Below are 27,982 nucleotides of genomic sequence, written 5' to 3' on the forward strand. Positions count from 1 at the left end.
GAGTGAAGATTCCCTCATTCCCCCTTGCCTTCTCCCCTTCCATATCATTGCAATAGCTCATTGTAATAAAGAAAAATCTTATTATATGAAATATCTTAGCCTATTCCCCCTCTCCTTTTTCTTTCTCCCATTACATTTCCCTTTTATCTATTGATTCCATTTTTACACCATATTTTATCTTCAAATTCAGCTTTCTCCTGTGCTTCATCTATAAAATCTCCTTCTACCTGCTCTGTTAATTGAGAAGGTTCATATGAGTATTATCAGTGTCATTTTTCTATGCAGGAATACATGTAGTTCATTATCATTAAGTCCCTCATATTTTCCCCTTCTCCTCCAATCTCCATGCTTCACCTGAGTCCTGTATCTGAAGATCAAACCTTCTATTCAGCTCTGGCCATTCCAACAGGAACATTTGAAATTCCCCTGGTTCATTGAAAGTCCATTTTTTTGCCCTGGAAGAGGACATTCAGTTTTGCTGGGTAGTTGATTCTCAGTTGTATTCCAAGATCTTTTGCCTTCCGGTATATTATATTCCAAGCCCTACGAGCTTCCAATGTAGTTGCTGCTAAGTCCTGTGAGATCCTGATTGCAGCTACACAGTATTTGAATTGTGTCCTTCTGGCTGCTTGTAATATTTTCTCTTTGACTTGGGAGTTCTGGAACTTGGCTATAAATATTCCTGGGGGTTGGCTTTTTGGGATCTCTTTCTGGGGGGGGGGAATCTGTGGATTCTCTCCATTTCTATTTTGCCCTCTGCTTCTAGAATATCAGGGCAATTTTCCTGTAGTAATTCTTTGAAAATGATGTCAAGGCTCTTTTCCTGATCGTGACTTTCAGGTATTCCAATAATTTTTAAATTATCTTTCCTAAATCTGTTTTCCATATCAGTTGTTTTTTTCAATGAGATGTTTCACATTTTCTTCTAATTTTTCATTCTTTTGGCTTTGAAGTATTGAGTCCTGATTTCTGGTAAATTCATCAATCTCCCTGAGTTCTATTCTTTGTCTGAAGGATTTGTTTTCATCAGAGAGCTTTCTTATCTCTTTTTCCATCTGGCCGATTCTGCTTTTTAAAGCATTCTTCTCCTCAATAACTTTTTTTTGTTTTGTTTTTTGTTTAGTTTTTTTTGCAGGGCAATGGGTTTAAGTGGCTTGCCCAAGGCCACACAGTTAGGTAATTATTAAGTGTCTGAGGCTGGATTTGAACTCAGGTACTCCTGATTTCAGGGCCGGTGCTCTGTCCACTGAGCCACCTAGCTGCCCCCTCAATAATTTTTTGAACTGTTTTATCCATTTGACCTAAGCTGGTTTTTAGCATGCTATTTTCTTCAGCATTTTTTTGGATTTCCTTGACTAAGCTGCTGACTTCATTTTCATGTTTTTCCTGCATCTCTCTCATTTCTTTTCCCAGTTTTTCTTCTAACTCCCTCATTTGATTTTCAAAGTCTTTTTTGAGCTTTGTCATAGCCTGAGCCCAATTTCTGTTTTTCTTGGAGTCCTTAGATGCAGGAGCTTGTGCTTCCTCATCTTCAGACTGAGTGTTTTGATCCTTCTTGGGCTCACAGTCAAAATATTTCTCAATGGTGTTCCTCTTGTTTCTCTGCTTGCTCATTTTCCTAGCCTTAGCCTGTTTTGGGGGTGCTTCTTGAGCTTTTAGGACACTCCCACAAGGGTCTCAGTGTGTGAGGCTCTGTCCTCCCTCCTGATCTGTGAATGACCATATGTGCCTCCCTCTGCCAAGGGGCTGAGGTAAGGGAGGCTCTTCTGTTCTATTGGGGGGGCCTAGACTGCTATCAGGATCTGAATGTGTTCAGAGCCCCAGAGTCCTCTTCCAGGGGCAGAGTTCTGTAGTCTCTCTTCACTTCCCTCCCTAGGTTCAATGGGCTCATGCCCTGGGGGCTTCTGTTTACCTCTGCCTGCTTCTGTTTCCTGGATCTGGACTGCCTTGGCCATGCTGCTTGCTGTGTGCCCTGGGGGCTCGCCTTCACATGCTCACTCTGGCAAATGTCCCCCGCTGTTCCCCCAATTTGTGCTTGGTGCTCCCCGGGGTGTAAATCAGGAAACTCCCCCACTGCTGTGAGCCCAGGCTCCCAGCACCCTAGGGCTGCCTCTGGGAGACTGAAGTTCTTCCGCTCTGGTGGGCCACCCCTCTGGCAGGCCGCCCCTCCAACCCTGGGGAATAGAGCCTTTCTTCTCTTTTCCAGGTTACCTTGAGTAGGAGAACTGCCTCACTGGGTCCCTCTGTGGGTTCTGTCTCTCAAAAAATTTTGTTAGAGTCCTTAGTTTAGAAGTTTTATGAGACAGTGCCCAAGACATCAGCCCTTGTTGCCATCTTGGCTCTGCCCCCCAGGTTTGTTTTTTTGTTTGTTTTTTGTTTTTGGCAAAGCAAATGGGGTTAAGTGGCTTGCCCAAGGCCACATGACTAGGTAATTATTAAGTGTCTGAGGTCAGATTGGAACTCCTGACTCCAGGGCAGGTGTTCTATCCACTGTGCCACCTTGGCACCCCAGGACAACCAATTTTGCCAGTTTTCCAGATGTCCTCACCAGTGACAGTATCAAAGACCTTGGTCAGATCTACAAACATTGTATACAAACATCTGTTTTGCTCCCGGCACTTTTCCTGGAGTTCTAGGGCAGCAAACACTGTATCAACTGTTTCTCTGCACTTTCTGAAATCACACTGGTTTCTGGTAGACAATCATCTTCCAGGTGAAGGATCAACCTATTAAGAAGGACTCTGGCAAGAATCTTGCCAGCAATGACAAAAAAGATGTGTTACAGGGCAATCTTTTCCCTTTATTTTTATAGAGACGGACAATGGAGGCATCCTTGAACTTCTGGGGGATAATCTCTTGCCATATAAACCAGAAAATTTCAGTCAGTTTTCTTTTTAAGCAAGAACCCCCCTACCTTGTAAATCTCTACTGGAATAGAATCAGTACCATAAAAGAAACCTAAAAGGCATTCAAAGCCTCTTTTTCAATTAGAACTTCAACTAGGAAGGAATTGATTTCAACCTGATTTATGAGGGTCTGTTATAGAAGTGTTCAGCCCATCTCTCTAGAATCATGTCCTTATTACTAATCAATGTGGCTCCATCAACACAGAGTAGTTGAGATGCACCATAAGTCTTAACCTATAAATAGCCTTCAGGGCATCATGAAAGTGCTTTCAATTGTTACTATCAGCATATAACTGAATTTAATCTGCCTTCTTACTGAACCAAGAACCCTAAATCTACCTTCTTAGAGATGGGTGAACTATCCTGTTGGTAAATCCCTATAGAGTTCTCTTTTTTTTTATTTAGCAGCTTCTGAATTACCCCATCATTTTCATCAAACCAGTCTAGATGTTTATAAGTATTCTGACCCAGATAATAAAATGCAGTATTATATACCAAATCTCTAAAAGCTGCTAAATTTACCCTCCAAGTTAGCAACAAACTGTTCCAGCACAGAGAAGCACTCTAAGTAATTAATATTGATTCTTCTGTTAATCATTTTACCTTGTGGTCACTGATTTTGTTGAATTTGAATATTTAGCTTTAAGGAAAATAAGTCTATGATCAATATAGCACTCATTGCTACACATTGCCTTTGACATTCCCATATCCCTTCTGTCATATTACATGCCAATGTTTCTGTTAGGGTACATCCATGAAAGTTTATTCTGTTTTGGTAAATGGAAGACAGTGTTAGCAATGAGAAATCTTGTTATACACATGTCTTCAGTAGTAAACAATCATTGCTGTTGTTTCCAATTCTGTTTCTCCCAAGGACTCCCTGCAATGTCTGGTAGTCTGAGCCTACTCTACCTTTAAAATCATCCAGAATTGTCCTCTTCTCTTCTTTTAGCACATTGATGATAAGGATCTTCAGGTCTTCCTAAAATTTTTCTTTCACCCTGGTTCATTGTATTGGGAGCATAGGTACTGATGATGATGGTGTGATGTTTTCCTGCAAATGACAATTGCATTCTCATGAGCCTATAATTCACTTCTTTTAGTAGGCATGCAAGCTTGATGACTAGATTAATTTTGATTGCAAAGCCTATGCTAGCTTCATAGTGCTCCCTTTTACTGTGGCCACTCCTGAAAACTATATATCCAGATCTGAATTCAATTAGCTGACTTTCATTTGCTAACTTTGTTTCACTCAGGACTGATATTTGGATGCTATACATATTGACTTCTCTTACAACATGAGCTGTTTGTCTTTCAGATCTACTGGATCTTGTGTTGTTTTTGAATATGTACACATTCCGTGTACTGATGGTGAGTGGAATCATCTTTGCATAAGTTTTTGTATTTTTTTTGTGTTTTCACCTCAGGCTGAAAGCCCCCCCCCTTCAATAATCAGACCAGGTTTGAGTAAGCAGATAATTTTTAGTGTCTAACCAAGCTCTTTGCCCCACAGTCCCTGCTTCAAACTGTTGGAACAAATTGTTCTCATATACCCATTCTACCAGGGGAAGTTGTCACAAGTTTGGGGTAGATGCTTCCATAACTCAGTGACTTTTGAGACCCCTCAGTTACCCTCAACCTAGTTTAATTTGTCTGTCAAATAGCCCCCAAAAGGGCCAGGCAGCCTTCTTATCAGAGGTAATAGTCTTCCTTGAACATACCTTATACCCCAAACATAACTGAGAGGAATAATCACTATGGATAATACCATCACCAATGCCAGGGGCTAACCCATTTCTATCACCTGGAAAGTAAACCCCCAAATCATAAGAGTGACAGCATACCTCATTCTTCCTTCTTCTAGCTCAGCCCTAAAAGACATCATCTCAGGAAGTATTTATTCCTAAAGAAATATGGCTTGATAACTTTTTGTGGATGCTACAGTCACAGCTGTTGAAATCCCTGAAAAAGTTCCCACTGCTGAAATCTTTTTGCACTATCAAATGGTTCAGCATCAGAAACTGATATGATTTTATCAGTAGAAATAACCTTAAAGAGGATTAATTACTATTGGCTTTGCCACAGTAGTCTATGAATCATGGAATCTTTTATATATGAGATTTTCCTCACTCATCCCTAATTAGAGATCAATGAATCAATCAATATTTATTAGTTTATTTTGCCTGCTGTATCCAAAGCACTGTGCTAAGGCTTGGAGATGCAAAAAGAGACAAAAATCAGTCTCTACACTCTAGGAGTTTATAATCTAATGGGGAAGACAATATGCAAGCAAATATATATACAAAGCAAACAATTTACATGATAAATAAGAGATAATTAACTTGGAGAAGGCTTCCTGTAAAAAGCAGAATTTTATACTTAATAGTTCTTTTTTTCAATGATAAAGAATTGGAAATTGAAAGCATACTCATCAACTGAGGAATAGTTGAACAAGTCTTGGCATTTGATTGTAATGGAGTCCTACTGTGCTGTGGGAAATGATTGAGTAGGCGTTGGGTTTCAGAAAAAACATGGCAAGACCTATGAATTGATGCAAAGTGATGGGAGAAAAACAGGAAGATCCTTGTGCACAGGAGCAGCAGGATTGTAATGCTTAACTGTGAAAGACTTGGCTGCTCTGATTAATATAGTGTTCCAAGACATTACCATAGGACTCATGATGAAAAATTGCTATCCACCTCCATAGAGACAACTGATGAACTTTGAATGCAAATTGAAGTATAAGTTTTCTCATTTTGTTTTTCTTGCTTTTAAAAAATGGCTGATGTTTTACAGGATTTCACATATATAAGTGATATATTGCTTGCATTCTCAGTAGGTAGGGGAGGGGTGGGAGAGAATTTGGAACTCAACATTTCAAAAAGAAAAGAATGTTTAAAATAAAATTTTTTTTGAAAAGTAGAATCTTAGTTGGGACTTAGAAGCCAGAGAAACCAATAAACAAAGATGAGGAGGGAAAGTGTTCCAGGAACTGAGGTGGGGGTGGAAGCCAGAGAAAATGCCTAGAGCTGAGAATCTTGTTTCTGGAACAACTGGGAGGTAGGTACTGTCCTACTTTTGCAATTTTATCTCCACTGCTTAGCACAGTGTTTTGCAGATTGTAAGGACTTCATAAATGCTTTTTCATTCATTCCTTGATTACTCCAGACCACCTTTATTTTTGTCTTCTCTGAATTCCAATAATAATAAAAACAATAACTACATTTATAGTTTTAAGGTTTGCAAAATGCTTTATGTACATTAATTAGATTCTCACAACTCTGTAAGATAGATAATATAGGCATCATTGACCATATTTCACAGATGAGGAAGCCGAGGCTCAGATTGGTTAAATGCTACTTTATAGCATTTATTTGGGGTCCAGACTTATAAGGTGGGCAGAGCTCAAGAAGCAAAAACTCCCTGCAGTAATTCAGATATTCATCTCACCTAAAACTTATACTCTTGGAGAACAGTGCTTATTCTATCTCAAGAAATTTCTAATTTAATTGAACATTATTTTGTTTAATTTTCAGGTATTATTCTTTCCTCCAGGTGTAACTGAATCTGTAACAAGAGAATTGTCTCTGTGTGCCCATCTTATCTTTAGAGAATGGATAGTGTTTGGTTTGTGCTAGATAACTGATTTAAATTCTAAGTTTTATATACCCTCTCTTCTTTTCTTTGCAAAAATAGAGGTCTATGGGTGGGAAACTTTACATTTAAAGTCAGACTTTTTGCTGTATTGATTAGGTTTCCTTATCTTTTATTATTTATATTAATATAGGCCACTCTGGTCCTTACTGCTTGAAGGTCAAGTGTATTAGGTCATACATTACCTCCTCAGAGTACTCTGGTACCCTTAATGATAATATGAATAATAATAATAATGATGATGATGTTGATAATGTTTATCCTTCACTTTGGAAGAAGACAACCACATCAGGAAGGTGATACCATGACAAGCACATGAATTGGATTTGAGGGAGGGAAGGGGGGCTGTGCTAGGTTACTAACCTCATTTTCTCTTCCAGAGTCATCTGGGTCCAGTGGTCAGATATGAATCAAGACCACTGGAGATGGCCCTGGATGCGATGCAGTTAGGGTGAAAAGACTTGCCCAAGTTCACACAGCTGTTAATGTCATGTGTCCAAGGCCAGATTTCAACTCCCTGTACTCCTGACTCCAAGGCCAGTGCTCTATTCACTGGGCCACCTAGCTGTTCCTTGCAAAGGATTGTGGAATGCAAATGACTCTAGCTTCCAGCAATGGTATTCCCTAAATTGGAGGGAGTACAGGTCTGCTGTACTGAGTTCCATATAATCACTAACAGTCAGAGAGACTTTACACAGAAATATTTACTTCAGAAAGTATAATAAAAAAAAACTTACTCCCCCAACACATGGGATATATAGTCCTCCTCTCCACCTGCTTCACCTTAGTCTCTGGGGAAGGGAAAGGAATTAGGTTTATTGCTTTAGTTCTGTTCCCATAAAGCACCTTCTCAGTTCCAAATAGAAAAGACCCCTTGAACTTGGGCCCCAGATACCCTGACTTCTCAGGGATTCCAAGCCAAAGTCAACTGTAGTACTCCACCTGCATTCTGGATCCAAGGTTATTGTTATTGCTCAAATTCCAGGGTTCATGAAGATTACCTCCATGAGAATTACCCCCCCCCCCCCAAACTAAGGATAAACAACATAGAACAGAAACAACTATCAGAGCCATTTCACAGAGCTAGGATAAAAAGAGAAGGTAAGCAGAAGAAAAGTCCTTCCTTTCTTACTGGTTAAAAGGCTCAGTCTTGTCAGTTTTAAAAATGAAGATAGTCAGTTAAAGGAAGCTTCTCCACCCACAGGATAGGGGATTCAGTGGGGTCCACATTATGCAAATTCAGAATGTTCAAAAGACATTTCTATGTATGAACTGGAAGTGCCCACAGAAACCAAGTTCACATATATTTTTTCCAGGAGAGAGACAGGGATATATTTTTAAAATATAAGTAATGCAAAAATTAAGGATATCAACAAAGTTTAGAAATAAAATTAAAATTTAGAATTAAAATTAAAATAAGGAATAAGAGAACATTCTCTTAAGAGAAAGGTAAATAATGAGTTATTAAGTGCTGACCTAAATATTTATTGATAATAGGTTTTCTGAAACTACTTATTTAGTTATTTGAGCTCAATTACTTGGTCTTGTGTTGTGTCACATCTGTTCCAGGCTAAGAGCTATGAAGGGTTAACACAGAAATAGTTATGTGCTTTAACCAGCAAGATGTACTTCAGAGCTTAGATAAGGGAGTAGCTGCATGTCTGAGCTAACAAGGTGTATTCCCAGGCTCAGATAGATAACACATTCTGAGATAATCACCTTCTGCACTTTGTTTATCAAAACACTGTTTGGTTCTCAAAACAATCACCTAAGACATACACAAGGTATGCATGTGAAAAAAATGCTTGCTAAAATGCTTATGTAATTGGTTACGTAAATGTAGAGTATAAAAGTATGTATCCTGTGATCAATAAACGAACCAGCTTATGCATCATATTGATGTCGGCCTGAGTTCCCTCCTCCGGACTCTTGGGTGAATGTTAGCTACTATATAATAAATTATATTAGGATTTCAAAAACAAAATTATGGCCTGAAGCTGCTTTTAGCTATTTATAATATATCCAAAATTTCTTTGTTGAAATTATATATGGTTAACAACCTGTGATTGGTTTTTATTTGCATGAACAGTAAGAGTTAAAATACATGAAAAACATGTTCTTGCAGTATGGTATAGCCAGCACTTATGACTGGGTTACTTATATTCAAATGCTATTTACTACTTTGTGATTTTGTTTAAGTTAGTTAGCCTCTCTGAGATTCTATTTCCTCAATTAAATGAAAGGCTCACACTTGTTGATCTCTAAATTCCCTCCAGCTCTAAACTGATGATCCTCTAATTTGAAAATGTTCACCTCCCTGACATGAAAGATCATTTGTTATTTTTTTTAACTAAAGGAAAATATTTTCTCAGCTGCTGTCAAATTCCATGACTTAATGATGTGCTATATTGTTATAAAAACAGAAAAATAGTTGTTTCAAAATAATAACTTCTTTAAAAGTTTCTTTTGTAGGTTATCTAAGTGTTTGTGAATAAATAAATTGAATAGCAAAAGACAATGAAACACATATAAAAATCTAAAATAAATCAACTGTACTCCCTTCTTTGAAGAGTTCAAACACCAGGGAGGGAAAAATGAATTCTCTCCCTTCCCCTCATTCTCATGGAATGGTATTGTCATAAGAAAGTGTAAACACCTTTTCTGCTGAGTGGTATCTCTTTATATATAAAACTGATGTCCATGAACTTAAGTCATGAATTTTTAAACTTGAAGGAGGACTGTTATTTTAAGAAAGAGGCTACAGTGTCCTTTTATGTCATAAGCCATAAGAAGGCTATTTTACAATCCACATGTAGGTTCAAATTTTTTCATTTTATTTCTTTTTTTTGTTATTCGTTTGTTTTGGCAAGGCAATGGGATTAAGTGACTTGCCCAAGGTCACACAGCTAAGTAAGTATTAAGTGTCTGACACACAATTAGAACTGAGGTCCTCTTGACTCTGGGGCCAGTGATCTATCCACTATGCAACCTAGCTGCCCCAACTTTTATTTACAATAGGACAAAGTAATCTCAATGCCAATTTCTATTTCAGCTAATACCTGACATCTAAATCCACAACTAGGTGCCTTCTGGAAAAAAAAAATCTGAGCCTAAGGGCATTGGAGGAAGTTGTTTACATAATCTAGCAAATGGGATCCATTCATTTTGTTTAATGCCTTCTATGTACACACACACACACACACACACACTATTTTAGGACTTGGGAGGTATATATAAAGTTTGGGTCAGACATTATCCTTGCCCTTACCTAGCTTATAGTTTAATAGGAATATATAAATCAGATGAAATAATTATAATATAAAATTAGATATCAAAACTTGATAGTGCCTAAATTTTTTCCCTTCAGTTAAGAAAAAGTCAACAAATACACAGAAGTAAACATTTTTCAAAATATAGGATCATCAATTTAGAGTAGAAGGGAACTTAGAAATAATAAGTGTGAGCTTTTCATTTTACAATTGAAGAAATCAGAAAGATTATTGATTTGTCCCAAGACATAAGACTGTACATAGCATTTGAATCCATGTATCCTGTCACCAGTTCTAGTACTCTCTATTTCATTATAATATTTTCTGCTTTGGCATGCTCAAAACTATTGTTATACTGTCAAAGTATACCACTTTAGATCATTACTGTTTGATTCTTATGAGATAGTGATATTCAACAGTAAGTACTGATTGTCCCATAATGCAAGCAAATGTTTTTCATGCATTTTAACTCTTACTGGTCATACAAATAAAATCTAATATCAGAGGTATACTTGATTTCAGCAGAGGATTTCTGGATAATATAAAATAATACATGATTAGCACATGAGTATTTCAAATACTGATGTGGAGTGAAGAGACTGATGTGGAATGGAAAGACTCAAGCAGATGTTATCCCAAAGTTCACTCTGGAAGTCTGGGACTGTTTTAGGGAAGATTTCTTTCTTTCTTTTCTTTTTTTTAAAGAAAGATTTTAATTAATTTGAATTTTACAACTTTCCCTCTAATCTTGCTTCCCTCCCCCCCACCTCCTACAGAAGGCATTCTGTTAGTCTTTACATTGTTTCCATGGTATACACTGATCTAAATTGAATGTGTTGAGAGAAAACATATTTAGGGAAGATTTCTAAGAGAGAGAAGTCAGAAGTAGAAAATTCCTGATACTCATCATGTGGGGGGAAAGGTGGTGGTGGTGCTAGTCCTTTGTTTTTGAAGTGGACAAATGACTTCACAAGGATAAATCTTGACTTGTGAGTGAATTGGATTAAGTGAGACAGATCTACACAAAGTAGTCAGCTTCTCTCTCTCTCTCTCTCTCTCTCTCTCTCTCTCTCTCTCTCTCTCTCTCCCTCTCTCTCTCTCTCTCTCCTCCAGTCATCTAAATCCAATAGTAAGACTTCAGGCAAGGCTACTGGTGATAGCCCAGTCTGCAGTCTGTGACCTTGGACTTTCTAAATAAGGTTTTTCTCAGGCCTCTGTTTGTCTGAGGCAATAGGCTTAGGAAGGCTTCCCAACTTCTTCAAAGATGCTAGACAATCACATATAAAATTTTGAGTTTCTAATAATAGCTGTTTAGTGGGGAAAAAAAAAGAGGGTGAACAGTGCCCATAGGGTAACATGGCTATAGGGCCATTACATACAATGCTAGAATGGTAATGTCTCCCAACTGTAAGAATTTAGGGAGCTCAATTTGTAGTTTTTAGGGAATACGTTCCACATATAGAAGATTCCCCATTTTTGAGGCTTGGCTTGTGTTAACTTCAAGACTATATAACCACTAGATCTAGGTGTGCTTTGGGAGCTAGTTGTTTGCTTGACCTTTTCATCTCAATACAGGTACCACGTCCATGTAGAGGTACAGACTGATGTGTATTACAAAATAAATTTTTTACAGTCATGGCAGATTGTACATGTAAAGGATATGTTATAAATTATGAATATTCATTAATAAAATTCTATTGATTCAGATTTCAGTTATGCTTCTACTTTATTATTTTGTTAATATCTATTATGTACTTGTATTATACTTCAAGGACAGCAATATCTTTTTTTACCTATAGTATATACTGTTGCTTACTGTTTGTATAATCTTAAGTATAATCTTGTGTAATCTTAATATTATACTTATGTTTGTTCTTTATAAGCCAATTGACATTATTATAGCTAGCTAGCTTTTTTGTTGCTGTTTATGACATTTTCCTGTTATGCACCTCTTAGGGAAAAAGGAAAGCCAGGAATCAATTCCCTTCCCCCCTACTTGCTCTGAAATTGGATAAGGAAGATAATGGGAATCAAATGAAGGGCAAAGGCTGCTGCTTCTTCAAATCTGCCAGAACTGATGAATAGAATAATAGAATATATATATATACATATATACTACTGAGTATATAAAATAGCTAGAAAGAGCTGTGCATTTTCTCTCACTTAAAGATTGATTAGCTCAAAGCTTTGCATCTCCATTAAGCTGATGGTCATTTTCTTCTTTCTTTAGTAGAGGGCAAAGCTCAGGAGAAGAAGTTGATTCTATATTTTCAAACCAGTTTCCCCTAAGCTGGTCCATTGCTTAGTAGCCTTTCCTTGCTATTGTTTTATTTTTCTCCGTATATAAAAGAACATATGGTGACCTGTTAATCCTTGTGTGATTAAAATGGGAATGAGTAGAGACTGGGGAAAAGTTTAGATTTTGCTTCAGTGAGACTAAGGCTTGGGGAAAGAGGCAGATCCATTCATAGGTCAGAAATGCAACACATTGTATCCCTGAACAAACGCAAAGTTTCACAAACAGGAAATTTTATAAACATGGAAAAATTAATGACATCAAAATAAATTATACCCCTATCAATGATAATGAAGAAGTGATTCTCATGTGCAGTAAGAATAATTTATACTAAGGTCCCTGCCACATAGGCTATGTTAGTTTTTCCTAAAAAGGTAATGAAACTGTCCTGGGCACTTAATTAGCTAGGGAACACAGACTCTGGCCACTGATGTATCCTCTTGGTAGCCCAAGTACAAAAGTTAACATAGAATGAATCACTGGATTCTCTTTCAGATTTGACAAATATACTTCTGAATGGTAGAACAGTATGGGCAGCACAGAAGTAGAAAAAACTGTGCCGAACTGCATCAATGCTGAATATATTCTTCTTGAATATCCTATCCTTTCCTTGCCATGAAAAGGTAGAGGGAGGGAACAGTATTAGTGGATAAAAGATAGACTTCTAGAGTTAGAGTCAGACCTGGGTTCAAATCATTCTTCACACACTAATTAGTTGTTTGACCCTACACTTAACCTCTATTTGCCTCAATTTCCTCATCTGTAAATTTGGAACACCTATCTTGGATTGCTAGGATAATTAAGGGAGAATAATATCAGAAAAGCACTTTGCACAGTGATTTAGGTTAAAGTAGGTGTTAATAAGGGTAACTAGGCAGCACAGTGGATAGAAATAGGGCTTGGAATCAGGAAGACTTCTCTTCCTGAGTTCAAATCTAGCCTCTTTATTAGCTGTTTCACCCTGAGCAAATTACTTGTCCCTTTTTGCCTCAGTTCCTCATCTGAAAAATGACCCAGAAAAGGAAATGACAAACCTTTCCAATATCTTTGGCAAGAAATCCCCAAAATGGGGTCATTAAGGGTCTGAAAAGACTCAAGAACAACCAAGGTATTAATAAATGCTTTTAATCTTTCTTTCCTGTATTCATGGATAAGTACACTTCTAGTTAACTATTAGATTTGAATGTTTCATTTTACTCTAATCCCAAATCTGAATCTCCAGAACATTTGAAGTCAGGCCTGGCTCCTAAATCTTTGGGAACTACCCTTGAAACTTTACATATGAGAAACAAACCTATTTAAGTGTTACACACATATGGGCACCCATCACCCATTTCTCCATTAAAATGCTCTACTTTGGACTCTTAGGAATTTTATGTAAATAGAGAATTCAGGGTCAGAAAAGGGTTTCTTTAGTCATTTTATATCTAAGGGAATTGGCCTTTGAAATCACAGGAACAATCCTTTCAGTGAATTATAATGAATTACTAAGCAGAACCATTTTTATAGGCAGTGAGTTAAATACCTAATCATGGCTTCTTTACCTTCTGTGATTAGATAACTTGGCTTTCAGAAGTCAGTTCTCCTAACATATCAATAGAAACCTGTGCAGTTTGATATTTATTTCAGTAACATATTATGAAATAATTTTCTTCAAAATGAAATTCAAATGTCTAGTAGAAGACAGGTTCTGATCATAATATGGGTAAATACCATTTCAGCAACATCACAGTAAGAAAAATTTAGCAGAGTCTAAAATTACATAAAGTCACTTTGTACAGTACAAAAGGAAACTTGCATTACAGAATAATAAATGAGTCTTTGGATGTTCTAACAAAATAAACCAAAATGAGAATTTCTGACACATATAAAACTCAGGAACATCTAAACTTTGAAAATCAATTTACAAATTTAAAACTATTGTAAAGCCCTTAATTGAACCATCAGTTGCTTGTATGGCATTTAACTACTTATCTAATCTTTCTGAGATTAAATTTCTGTGGTGGTAAAATTAGAACAATACTATCTCTTAAGAACTACCCTTTACCCAATTTAGCATTTTTTTAGTCAGTGTGAACTGTGTTTGAATACCAGACTTCTTGGAATAAAATCTTATTAGATTAAAAAAATGCTAAACTAAGGGCAAAAATTTATTATATAATCATTATTTGGATAAGGCTGGTCCTGTAATTTCATTGATAAATGAAACTTCTAAATTAGAAAATTCCTAAACAATTTTACTTATGTTTTAGAGACTGCCTATAACCCTAAGATATTGTTACCTGCCCAATAATATTTATTACCTAGCCAAAGTGTTCAAAAATAGAACTTGAACATTGATCTTCCTGACTACAAGGACATCATTACACCATTCACTACAGTACCCTCCTAGATATTTTTAAGAAATAATAAACTATTTTAATCATGACTATGTTGAAATTTAATTTTTTAAAATATTATATTTTGAAATTTTTGAATTAAATACCAAAAGAAAGAAATGTTTTTCTATTGTCTTCTGTGCATTTTAAAAAATTTTTAGTGACTTTTTTTTTCCTGGTATCAGTATTGCTAACCTCTCCTCATCCTTGGTATGGGAACTCTGGAATTTGGCTATGATAATCCTTGGACTTTTCCTTTTGAGGGTTTCTTTCAGGAGATAAGTCACTATTTTCTATATTTGTTTTGTCCTCTGGTTCAGATAGATCTGGATAGTTTTCCTTTATGATTTCTTGAAATATGATTTGCATATACTTTTCAATTATAGATTTCAAGCAGTCCAGTTAGTCTTAAATTCTCTTTCCTTGACTTGTTTTTTAGTTCTGTTGTTTTTGATATCAGATAGCTTTTATTTTCTTCCATTTTTCAGTATTTTGATTTTGCCCTTATATTTCTTGTTTATACAGTCATTGATTTCTATTTCAACTAGTGAAGTTTTCAGGGATTCTGTTATTGGGTAAGGTTTACTACTTTCATGTCTGAGCTAGTCTCCTTCCCATTCCTTTCTCCAGAGCTTTTATTCCATTTAGTAAGAAAAACTCTTGCTTCATTTCTTCTAGGTACTGATGTAGTAGTTGTGGAAAGTCCATTTTTTTTTCCTTTGAGTCTTTGTTTCAGTCAGTCTTTCAAAAAGCACATGTTTAGTATAAGTACCAGGTCCTAGTACTCAGTGCTGGGATATAAATATGTGAAAAGAAAGAGAGTCCAGACCTCTAGGAGTTTATATTCTTTTCTTTTTGTTCTTTTGCAAGGCAATGGGGTTAAGTGACTTACCCACGGTCACACAGCTAGGCAATTATTAAGTGTCTAAGGCCGAATTTGAACTCAGGCCCTTCTTACTCCAGGGTCAGTGTTCCATCTACCACGTCATTTAGCTGCTCCTTGGAGTTTATATTCTACAGGAATACAGAGAGGGGAATAAGAATCTACTTGAAGACATGGTGGAATTGTCTAGAGAATTAATAATTGTTCATCTGAGGCCCTTCCCCAAAATGAAATTTTTGAGAACTCTTCAATAGCAGGGACTCACAGAATTAGAATCAAGAATCAGCTGAGGAAGAGGCAACTAGGTGGTGCAGTGGATAGAGCATCAACCCTAGAGGACCTGAATTCAAATCCAGAATCAGATCCTTACTAGTTGTGTGATCCTGGGTGTTCTTCCCAGTTCCAGGGGTAATTATGGAAAATAGACAAAGACAGGAGGATCTGCAAAGTATGTTAGTGCAGATTGGCTGATATTTTGGGGTTTCCTCAACTTAGTGCCACCATTGGGGTCATAATGCCACATCAGTGTTGCTTTGAGTAAAATCCTGTGTTTACAAAACCTTGTAGTGTTCACACTCTAGTTGGTATGTTTTCTTTTGGTTTATGTTAATCTTGGTTTACATTATTATTGAGAGGAATTCCCTATAATTATTATTACTATGACTTTCTATAACAGAAAATCTTGCAGGGAACCCATATCAAGAACTTTAGTGATAGAGACTTTTGCTAGAAAACCCCTTATCATAACTTTCACTGCTTAAAGGGGTATATACTATTCTAGATTTTACAGCTTAATGAATCCATATCCCAAGCTTTCAGGCAACCAAAACCCTGCAATGAGCAAGTCACTTAACCCTGATTGCTTCTAAAAAACAAAACAAAACAAAAAAAGAGGCAGATGAGATAAAGATCTAGGGATTTATAGTAACTTGTTCTCTTCTGGGAGGAAAAGGTATGGAATCTAAGCAATCAAAGGAGGGCCTAAAGTTCAGCAAGGAGAAAGAGCCCAGCCTTCACTTAAAGCACCAATTCAGAAACTAAGATTTAAGAGATGAGTAAATGAAAAAAAGATATTTGAGATTCAAAATACTGTATCTTCAGGGCCTTTATGATGCTCAAATAGTGTTCCAGGGACCTCAGAGTTCAGGAGTGTCCTTGTCTAAGCCTTGCTCACATTGGGGTTTCTGCTACTTTTTAGGAATTTCAAAATTACTTCCCGTGAAGAAAAGGTATCATAGCAGCTCTTTTTTGTGGAAACTGAGGGGATGCCCATTAGTTTGGAACAAGTTATGGTTTATGAATGTGATGGAATTCTATTGTTTTTGTAAGAAATCATGAGAAGGGGCGGCTAGGTGGCATAGTGCATAAAGCACCAGCCCTGGAGTCAGGAGTACCTGGATTCAAATCTGGTCTCAGACACTTAATAATTACCTAGCTGTGTGGCCTTGGGCAAGCCACTTAACCCTGTTGCCTTGTAAAAAACCTAAAAAAAAAAAGAAATCATGAGAAGGCAGATTTCAGGAAAACCTGGAAGAGACTAACATGAACTGATACTGAATGAAGTGAGCAGAACCAGGAGAACATTGTACATATTACTAGCAATATTGTATGATGATCAGCTATGAGAGACTTAGTTTTTCTCAGCAATAGAGTTATCAAAGACAATTTCATCTAAAAAGCTCCTTGAAATAATTAACGAATTCAGCAAAGTAGCAGGATATAAAACAAATCATCAACCACATAAATCATCAGCATTTCTATATATATAAACAACAAAGCCCAAGAGCAAGAGATAGGAAGAGAACTTCCATTTGAAGTAACTATACTTGGGAATCTACCTTTAAAACAAACCCAGGTACTTTGTCACCTAAATAAAGTCAGATCTAAATAATTGGAAAAATATCAGTTGCTAATAGTTAGGTCAAACTTATGTAATAAAAATGACAATTCTATCCAAATTAAATTACTTATTCAGTGCCATACCAATTAAACTATCAAATAACCACAGAGCTAGAAAAAAATAGTAACAAAATTCATCTGAAGCAACAAAAGGTCAAGAATAGCAAGGAAATGGGGCGGCTAGGTGGATAAAGCATCAGCCCTGGAGTCAGGAGTATATGGGTTCAAATCCGGTCTCAGACACTTAATAATTACCTAGCTGTGCGGCCTTGGGAGAGCCACTTAACCCCATTTGCCTTGCAAAAAACCTAAAAAAAAAAATAGAGTAATAGATCAGTGGATTAGGATAGGTTCAAAAGAAACTGTATTAAGTGACTAGGACAGTCTACATTTTGACAAACCCAAAGACATCAGCTTCTGGGATAATAACCCACTATTTGAGAAAATTTGTTGGGAAAACTGGAAAATAGTATGGAAAAAACTAGGCTTAGACCCACATCTCACACCCATACCAAAATAAGGTCAAAATGGGTACAGGATTTAGATATAAAGGGCAACACCATAGATAAATGGACCAAGAAATACTCTATCAGATCTATGAAAAGGGGACAATTTATGACTAAACAAGAATTAGAGTACATTATAAAATGCAAAATGAATGTTTTTGACTACATTAAATTAAAAAGTTTTTGCACTAATGAAATCAATTTTTCCAAAATTAGAAGGAAAGCAAAAAGCTAGGAAATAATCTTCACAGCTAGGAGTGCTGATAAAGGTCTCATTTCTAAAATATATAGAGATTTGCATCATATTTATAAGATAAGTTGATAAATGGTCAAAGGATATGAATAGGTTTCAAATGAAGAAATTAAAGCTATATATAGTCATGTGAAAAAATGCTCCAAATCATTATCGATTAGAGAAATGCAAATTAAAATGACAACCTCACACTGATCAATGCTGGAGAGGTTGTGGGAGGATTGGGACACTGATGCATTGCTGGTGGAGTTGTGGACAGATCCAACCATTCTGGAGAGCAATATGGAACTATGCCCAAAGAGCAATAAAATTGATCACACCCTTTGACCTAGGAATTCCAATTCTAGGTCTATATCCAGAAGAAATCATAAAAAAATGAGAAAAGTCCCACATGTTCCAAACTATTCATAGCAGCTCTTTCTGCAGTGGCAAAGAAATTGAAATTGAGGGGATGTCCATCAATTGAGGAATGGCTAAACAAGTTATGGTACATGAATACTATGGAATATTATTGTTTGATAATAAACCATAAATGGTTGGACTCTAGAGAAGCATGATGCTGAGCCAAGGGAGTAGAACCAAGGGAACAATGTACACATTAACAGCATTATGAGATGATCAAACTTGATGGAAGCAGATCAGAGAGCTAGGACAACTGTTTTAGAATGACTATGGACAATGTTATTCCCAATCCAGAGGAAGAAAAACAAAACAAAAAACTAAACAACCCTTGAGAATTTGATGAACACTTTATAAAAATTATCTCTTATATAATCCCAGTTCCTCATACCAAAAATGAATAATCTGTAAATATGTTTATCAAAAATATATATTTACAGGGACAGCTAGGTGGTGCAGTGGATAGAGCACCAGCTCTGGAGTCAGGAGTAATTGAGTTCAATCTGGCATCAGACAATAATTACCTAGCTGTGTGACCTTGGGCAAGTCACTTAACCCCATTGCCTTAAATAAAAAAAATAAATTTAAAAAATTGTATGTATAATGCTAACAACTGTTTGCTACTAAAGGGAGCAGGGTAGGAAGGGAGTAGATGAAAATTTTGTAAATTAAAAATATTCGTGTGTATATGGATAAAAAAAATTAAAAAATTAATTAAAAAAAACATGATGGAAACTACCATTCACATACAGAGAAAGGATAATGGAATCTGAATGCAGAACAAAGCATACTATTTTCACTTTTTTTAACCTTTTTTTTTCCTAAGGCAAGGGGGTTAAGTGATTTGCTCAAGGTTACACAGCTAAGTAATTATTAGGTGTTTGAGGCTGGAATTGAATTCAGACCCTTCTGACTCTGGGGTCGGTGCTCTATCCACTGCTCCATCTAGCTGCCCCTATTTTCAATTTTTAAAATTTGTTTTTTTCTTTCATGATTTTTTCCCTTCTTTTTTCACAATATGATTTATGTTGAAATATGTTTAATATGATTGCTCATGTAAAACCTATGTCATATTACTTACTGTCTTGGGGAGGGGTCGAGGAAGAGAGGGAGAGAGAAAAATTCAGAATTCATAACCTTATAAAAATTAATGTTGAAAACTATCTTTAGGGGTGGCTAGGTGGCGTAGTGGATAAAGCACCAGCCTTGGAGTCAGGAGTACCTGGGTTCAAATCCAGTCTCAGACACTTAATAATTACCTAGCTGTGTGGCCTTGGGCAAGCCACTTAACCCCATTTGCCTTGCAAAAACCTAAAAAAAAAAAAGAAGAAGAAGAAAACTATCTTTACATGTAATTGCAAAAAAAAATAAAAGAAAAAAATCCTTCTCTTGAACATCTCCCCTCCCTATCATCCTGGGGATTTTTCCAAAGGCTTCCCAGGGAGTCCTAGAGTTCTGCAACCTAAACAGTGTTTCTGACCCTTCCCTAGGAGCCTACCAATTTATTTGTCTGAGCTGGTTCTGGCTTTCCTGGTGGCCCACTGTTGCTTAACAGCTGCTGGCTAACTTTTTTAATGGGCAGGTTACTTACTATATGACTTACAATCACTATGGTTTCTGATTGGATTTCTTTATCATTCTTGATCCAATGCTAATTTTATTTCTTTAGCAGCATAGATATGACTGTACATTCAGTCTGTGTTGAGGCAAGAATTTTGGCCAGAATTTCCGTCTGCTTTACAATTAAAGCTCTTTGGTTCAAAAGGGAGACAGTGTGGCAGAAGCCAATTTGTAGTGGGCAGACAGAAAATAAGGGTTTTAGCTCCAGTTCCGCCACTAAATATCTATGAGTTTAAGTGAACTACTTAAGGCTCTCTAGGTTCTCATTTTCTCTCAGTCTGGGATTTCAGGAAGGGATGACTTTGTTATTGTCTCTTTAGCATTTGGTTCATGAAGTAGGAATTTAAATATTGATGTAGGTTGATAACTGAAAGGTATGGGAGGCTAAAGGAAAGATTATTTTGAATAATGATAGAGTAATATTGCTTGCTTTGTTTAATACCATGTTTGGTTTCATGATGATATATATGTATATTTAGACATAAAGGGCAATGAGGCTTCTATATAAAGCCTACATGCAATAACCTTGTACCTGTGAAATAAAACTTGTGTCCCTTATCACCCTGAGTCCTGAGTTGTGAAATTCTTTTACTATTTGAACCTTAGTTCATCACTTTGGGCCTAAACTGCATCATCTTGCCCCAACCCAAACTGCATCAATAATACAACATGTAACAAAAGCCATCATGCATTTTGGGACTATCAAAGCTAAAAAAGAATCAATGCAAATAAGCTTTCAAAGCTTAGAAATGGTACTAAGACTTTGGGGCACTATATTTTTGATGCTAAAAATAGTTTTTGAGTTGGAGAGCAACTTGGGATTGTTGAAACAATTGTGATTTTATTAAACAGGTATTTTGCTAAATTATGTATCTTATTAAAATAAATATTTACTACATGAAGAGGAAGAGGAAAAAAGGTTGGGGTAGCAAAGAAGTAGGGAAGAGAGAGCAAGTAGGGTAGATGGAAAAGGGTATAAAACCTACCCTAAGCATCTCTTCTGTTTGCTCTTGGAATTGCCTGGTGCTCTTGGAATTGCTTATAATGCTCTTGGGATTGCCTAGGCCTAGTGAAGACCTAGAATCCTGCTGCCTTGACTATGAGGAATGTGAAGTGTTGTTAGTCTCCACAGGTTGGGCTGCCTAAGAAATACATTACAAAGGGGGAATGGCCCCAGCCAATCACAAAACTGGGAGAGTTCTTCTAATCCCATTCCAAAAATGATGGACCCAAGATTAGAAGAAACCAGTCCCCAACCAGTCTAAGGTGACCTAGAGGTTTTGACCTAAAGCAACTGAGTTTATGCAATTAGGTACCAGAATATTGAGGTTCATCAGCATAACATGCATCATTTGATTGGGGAGGGGGTCATACTGAAGACATGCCATGGGATGGGCTGACCTCAGCCTGTAACTCGACTTCTGAGAGCCTATGAAAATCTAGGTATGAAAGGGAAAGAGTTTCTAAAACTATACAATAGCAGATAGTGTTGTACCTACCTCAGGGTGCCTCACACTTGAGGGGGGGCACCTATGTCTTGCAAGATCCATGAATAGAATATTCAATTCTTCTCTCAGAAAAAAACAAAAACAAAAACAAAAAACAAAATCCTGAGATTAGGCCAGATCTGCCCCATCTAGTTCTAAGTTAACCTAGGGTCTTCTTCCTTCTTCTTTGCATACTCAAGGAGGTAGCTGTTCTTGCTCATTAGTGTAGTGAGCACGAGTGGGAAAACATATGGGGGAGAATTATAACAATTAGATTGTGGCCCCAGTCAATTATTGGCTGAAGGGGCAGGAATAAAGCCTTTGAAAGTGCACACAACACCTAGATTTTAGGACTTCGGAGCCCCTCCCCGCTTGAGGGGTGCCATTTATTAAGATGTCTTAATTAAAAAAAAAATTTTAATCATTCTGAACTAAGTAGTCACAGACCATTTATAACATTGACCATTCACCCACTTTTCAGCCTCAGACATACACGGGGACCCATACAGTGTTAGTTGAGAAGTTCCTCATGCCTTGTCTCACTTTCTGGTGGAGATTTCCAAAACAGTGGTTCATGGGTAAATGGAAAAATAAAATTTTAAAACATCTGTTGTTTTAAGCTATTAAAAGAATTGTAAATGCTTTAAGAAGAGGCTTTTGAATTTGCCACCTTGAAACAAACTAAGGTTCTAAAGATATGATGTAAAAGGGTTCTGATCTAAGTTAGTGAAAAAAATATTCACACTGAAGAAATTCCTTAAAGTATTGATGTATTGAAGATATTACTAAACAAAAGAAACAAAAAAAACTAACTTTCAGGTTGTATTCTGGGGTTAGTACAGATTCAGCAAAATGTGAAAAATTAATGTTTATTATGAAGATTGTGGAGGCAGCTATGTAGCAAAGTTGGATTGAATATCAGTCAAATCTAGCCTCAGACATTTTTTAATTGATGACCCTATTTGCCAAAAAAAACAAATGGAGTTATGAAGAGGTGGACATGATTGAACAACAAACAGCAATGAAGATTTTAGATATTATAAGATCCTCTTACAATGAAGTTCCCATTCCATTCAATTTGCTCTGCTCAAAAACAGGTTATTTCTTAAAGATTTTTAATAAAAATTGAAATAAATGAGATTGTTTATTTACTTGTCTTATTAATTGTACAATATTATCAAACTTTCCCCCTTCTACAATCGATTGAAATTTCCCTTTCATATATGTATATACACATAGATATATTTGTATATATGTATGCATGCACGTATGACAGACTGTTACAAAAATGGGTGTCTGAGATTGGAGTTGTGAATTCATCCCTCCAATACATTGGGGTAAGTTAGAACCAATTTCTACAGTCTAAGGACAGTTGATCATTAAATTTTTTGTATGAGTATTTATATTTTTAAATCAGCAAATTAGGTTTTTTTTGTTTATCTAGACTTAAAGTGATAGAGAAAATGCTAATGATTTAGATTATAACTTTATTTTTTATTTTTTTCAAGGTTTATTTATTTATTTATTTTGCAAGGTAATGGGGTCAAGTGGCTTGCCCAAGGCCACGCAACTAGGCAATTATTAAGTGTATTAAGAGTCTGAGGCTGACTTGAATTCAGGTGCTCCTGACTCCAGGGCCCATGCTCTATCCACTGAGCCACCTAGCTGCCCCATAGATTAACTTTACTTTTTTTTAAATTTTTTTTTTTGCAAGGCAATGGGGTTAAGTGGCTTGCCCAAGGCCACACAGCTAGATAATCATTAAGTGTCTGAGATCAGATTTGAACTCAGGTACTCCTGACTCCAGGGCCGGTGCTCTATCCATTGTGCCATCTAGCCACCCCATAGATTAACTTTAAAAGCCAGTTAGTGTATAGGTGTATAGGCCCCTCTTCCTACCCCACCCCAGATGTTATACATTTGCCAGCACACCCCGTCTATAAGATTTCCTAGGACCTTTAGAATGAATTTCTCCTCAGATATTTCAGAGTTCATCTAGCTGGTCCAAGATGTCCTGAGGTTCATTATTTACTTGATTCAAACCATAAAGCTAGTAAAGTCTTTAGACCAAATAATATTACTCCTTTGTATTATAAGGTATGAAGGGGGGCTGCCCCTCCCCCCAGCCTTCTTCCATACTGTGTATTTATATTCAATCATTTACTCAACAAGCATTTATTTATAGTCTACTATGGTTGTACCAGGCATTAGGTTAAGACATGGGAATATAAATAAAAGGAATGAAACAATATTTATTCTCAAGGGTTACTTTCTAACATGGGACACAAGTACATCTATAAATACATGCAGAGTAAATATAAAGAGAATCAATACAAATTCAAAATAATTAAATCCTAGGTAGATCTGATGTAGGAAGAATTGATGTTGCCGTTAAGAAGAGAGTTCTTGAAAAGAGGAAAAACTCATGACTAACCCAAGAGGTAGAAAAGCTCACGATTTTTATTTCACAAATCTGCAAAGTTCATGGATTAAAGTTTTTACCTGGAGAGACAATAAGCAGCTTGAGGACAGAGTGAATAACATAGGTCTAGGCAAGAGTGCCTGAGGAAAAGAGAGAGGAAAGCAACCAGAAGAGCTGGTCCCGCTAAGACTAGAATGAGTCTGGCTACAAAGGGAGTTTAGGCCAGACTTTTATAGTCTTGCCCAATTTCTGGGCACGGAAGAGTCAGGAAAAAGTGGACAAATGGGAATCTTATCCCCTCTATGAGATTGAGGTCAGGTACCCATTCTGAAAGATGGGAAGCTGGAAAAGGCATTAAGGTATGAACTGAGGTTGTTCAATCAATCTTGGGAAATTCACATTAACAATGAAGTTACAAACTGAACCATAGGAGGGAATTTACATCTGATTAGGGTCTGTACTGCTGAGGGAGCCCTCTGAAAACATCTGACAGGCACAAATACCATTTTCATTTTTTTTATTTTTTTTTATTTTTTTTTTTAGGTTTTTGCAAGGCAAATGGGGTTAAGTGGCTTGCCTAAGGCCACACAGCTAGGTAATTGTTAAGTATCTGAGACCGGATTTGAACCCAGGTACTCCTGACTCCAAGGCCGGTGCTTTATCCACTACGCCACCTAGCTGCCCCTACCATTTTCTTAATATTAAAAACTGGATAGATATTTCTCCATCTACATATAAAGACCATGACGTCAGGGAGGTGACACCATGATGAGAAGTGAATTGGATTTGAGTGAGGGGATGCTGTGCTAAGTCACCAGCCTCACTTTCTCCTCCAGAACCATCTGGTTCCAGTGGCCAGATGTGAATCAGGATGACTGGAGATGGCCCTGCATGCAAGGCTGTTACTGGAGGATTAGTGTCACGAATTGAACATTGAGAGATCTTGAAGGTGAAAGTGATGTAGAGAATCATGAATGTAGCAGAAACAAAATCTGAATTTTTTTTTTTTAGTTTTTGCAAGGTAATGGGGTTAAGGACATGTTCAAGGTCACACAGTTAGGTAATTAAGTGTCTGAGGTCACATTTGAACTCAGGTCTTCCTGACTCCAGGGCTGGTGCTCTATCCACTGCCCTGTAATCTTTTAATGCTGCTAAAATCTTGTTAATTGTAGAAGGCTGTTTGCTTCTGAGATGGAAACTGACCCCTGTTGATTGTACTGTCCGTCTCCCCTTGACCCTGTTGCTTGTATCTTATCCTCCCCCCATTTTCCCCTTCACCTAACCTTAGCCATAGTCACTACATTGACAGGAAATGACATGTTGAACTTGGGGGTTGAGCATCTTGGGACAGGAAGGACCAGGACATAGTTTGACATTGGAAGATATCTAGTCCAAGGTATAAGACCACTCCTCAAGGGTATTTAACAGGAAGGGCCTACCCTTCTGGGCTTTCTCTCTTTTTTCTTGATTCTATTTTCTGATCCTGCAGGATGTCTACATCTCTCTTTCCTTCCTAGGCCATATGCTCCCATGCTAGACACCGTAGTATTTCACAATGGGTCTCCTAAGCCACGTGGTTTGGGGCTGTTTTTCATTCTCTCATTCTCTCTTTCTCTCACTGTCACTCAAACTTTACCTAGTCTATTTTTTTTTTTTTTAGCAATGGCCTTTTTAAGCAATGGCTTAAGTGACTTGCCCAAAGTCACACAGCTAAGTCATCTTTAAGCTTCTGAGGCTGTATTTGTACTCAGGTCCTCTTGACTCTAGGGCTGGTGCTCTGTTCATTGCGCCACCTAGCTGCCCCTAAATCCTGAACAATTTTAAATTTTCAGAGAGTGGGGGAATTCTTTTGTCCTTTCAGTGGCCCTTGATTTCTCAGTTACACCAAATTTCATCTTTAATTAGTGACCCCAAAATCCCAGTGGCAATAAAAGAATTTACATGTAGCCCTGGAATTTAAAAAAAAACCCTCAGGATTTATTATACAAGTCTGCAAAGTTTACAGATTAAAACCTCCTGGAGAATCAATAAGCAGCTTGAGGACAGGTTAAATAGGCCAGGTGACTGAAGGAAAAGAAAGTGAAAAAGGAAACTAGCCATGTGACTTGGCTAAGAGGGAAGGGAGAGGCAGTCATAAGGGCCACATGGCATAGAAGCCCATGGGAGAGAGAGCGAGAGAGAGAGAGAGAGAGAGAGAGAGAGAGAGAGAGAGAGAGAGAGTCATTCTTTCAGGGTCAAGGTAGGGGGAAGGAGAGGGGGGCTTCTCTTCCAGACGACTTAAATTCACTTCCGTAGTGGGTTGAACAAGGGTGATGATGCTTGGGGAGTGATCTAGCACTTGGCTCCAGGTATTCTCCAGTAGGCAAGCTACATGCTAGTCTTTCCTGTCCCAAGGTGCATGACCTCTAAGTCCAACACATCATTTTCTGTGGAAAATGATTGTCATGGGGCAGCTAGGTGGTGCAGTGGATAGAGCTGGCCCTGGAGTCAGGAGTATCTGAGAAAACTGCTTGGATGAAAATGATTGTCATGCAAGCAAAAGCTTGACCCATCAATGATTAAGATCTGTTAGACTGGAAACCCAGAAGCTGGAGGAAGGGGAAGGAACTGAGGTGGCTCCCATCTCAACAAATTCACAATTAAGGATGGAGTCATTTTGAATAACAGGTAGCCCCCAGACAAGAACAGAAAGTATTTTTCCTTCTACACAATTTGTTTCTAATTATAACATCTCCTATTTCCATAACTCCTTGTACCAAGGCAATCAGGGTTAAGTGACTCACCCAAGGTCACATAGCTAGTAAGTGTCAAGAGTCTGAGGAAGGATTTGAACTCAGGTCCTCTTGACTTCAAGGCTGGTAATCTGCACTGCCTAGCCACAAAACAATAAATTAAGCCCTGGTTTGTAGTTTTTGTCTATTTCCAAGGTGTAAACACTCATACTGAAAATTTATCAATCGGAATTAAAGCAGACTCTTGTACACTTACAGCTTTGGTATAATTATATGAGAGAGAGGGAGAACGATAAAGCAGAAATAAAAAAAGGTTATTTTTTTTTCAGTCTTGTTGGATTCTTCAAGCCCATAGTGTCGTGGTTTGCCATTTCCTTCTCTAGCTCGTTTTTTTTTTTAAACAGATGAGGAAATTGGGGAAAATAGGGCTTTGCCCACAGCCACACAGGTAGTTGGATTTGAGTCTTAGGTAAGATGAGATTTCCTGATTCTGGGCCCAGGGCTCCATCCACGTCACCACCTCACTGCCCAAAGAGGAACTTGCCAAAAACTATAAACTGAAAACATGCCAACCTTCATTGGTAGAGGAAGTTTCCTCCTTCCTGGGTCAATGCACTCACCTGTTCAGTCCTAACCTTTATCTCCGTGTTTATCTTACACCTAGTCTGTCCTTACAAAAAGTAAACTCTTCCAGGGCAGACTTTCATTTTTGCATTTTTTTTGCAAGCGCCATGCCTAACATAATGCCGTAAGCTTTGAACTATTTAGGAGGAAGCACTGGTTTTTTTTTTTTTGGTCTTTCTTTTCATTTCCAGGCTTAGCTTACAGTAAAAATGCCGCCTGACTAGTGCAGCAGGTGCTGCTGACTGGTTGGGAGGCTGTGCCCGGCGCAAAATGAGCGCGTTGGCAGCGCAGGAGGAGAATTCAGGCCTTCACCCAGCTTCCAGCCTCTGCGGATTTGGGGGGGTGGTGGGGCGGGGAAGGTGGCACTCACTTGGTCCACTTTGGCTTCTGGAAAATCCTCAGACTAGGGGCAGCCGGGTGGATGGAGCACGGGCCTGGGGTTCAAATCCGACCTCAGACGCTTACTAATGACAGCTGTGTGGCCTTGGGCAAGCCGCTCAACCCCGTTTGCCTTGCAAAAAAACTAAAAAAAAAACACAAAACAAAGCTAAAAAAAAAAAAAAGGAAATAATCCTCAGAGGGAGCGAAATGCTAAATGCGGGCTCAGCCCCTGACCCCCGGGGCGCCGCGGGTCTGTCGCGAGAGTTCCGGCCC

At 37.6% G+C, this 27,982-nt stretch overlaps 1 long non-coding RNA gene across 1 annotated transcript; it reads right to left on the reverse strand.

Moving 5' to 3' along the window:
- Positions 1–1,530: 1,530 nt before the first annotated feature.
- On the reverse strand, positions 1,531–27,974 carry LOC141505559 (uncharacterized). Its single transcript, XR_012473631.1, has 3 exons — positions 27,699–27,974; positions 3,819–3,960; positions 1,531–2,752 (listed from the first exon to the last, which is right to left on the reverse strand). It is a non-coding gene; the product is annotated as an uncharacterized LOC141505559 (long non-coding RNA).
- Positions 27,975–27,982: the final 8 nt, after the last annotated feature.

This window comes from Macrotis lagotis, chromosome 1 (assembly GCF_037893015.1).
Source record: "Macrotis lagotis isolate mMagLag1 chromosome 1, bilby.v1.9.chrom.fasta, whole genome shotgun sequence".
In the NCBI taxonomy this organism is placed as follows: domain Eukaryota; kingdom Metazoa; phylum Chordata; class Mammalia; order Peramelemorphia; family Peramelidae; genus Macrotis; species Macrotis lagotis.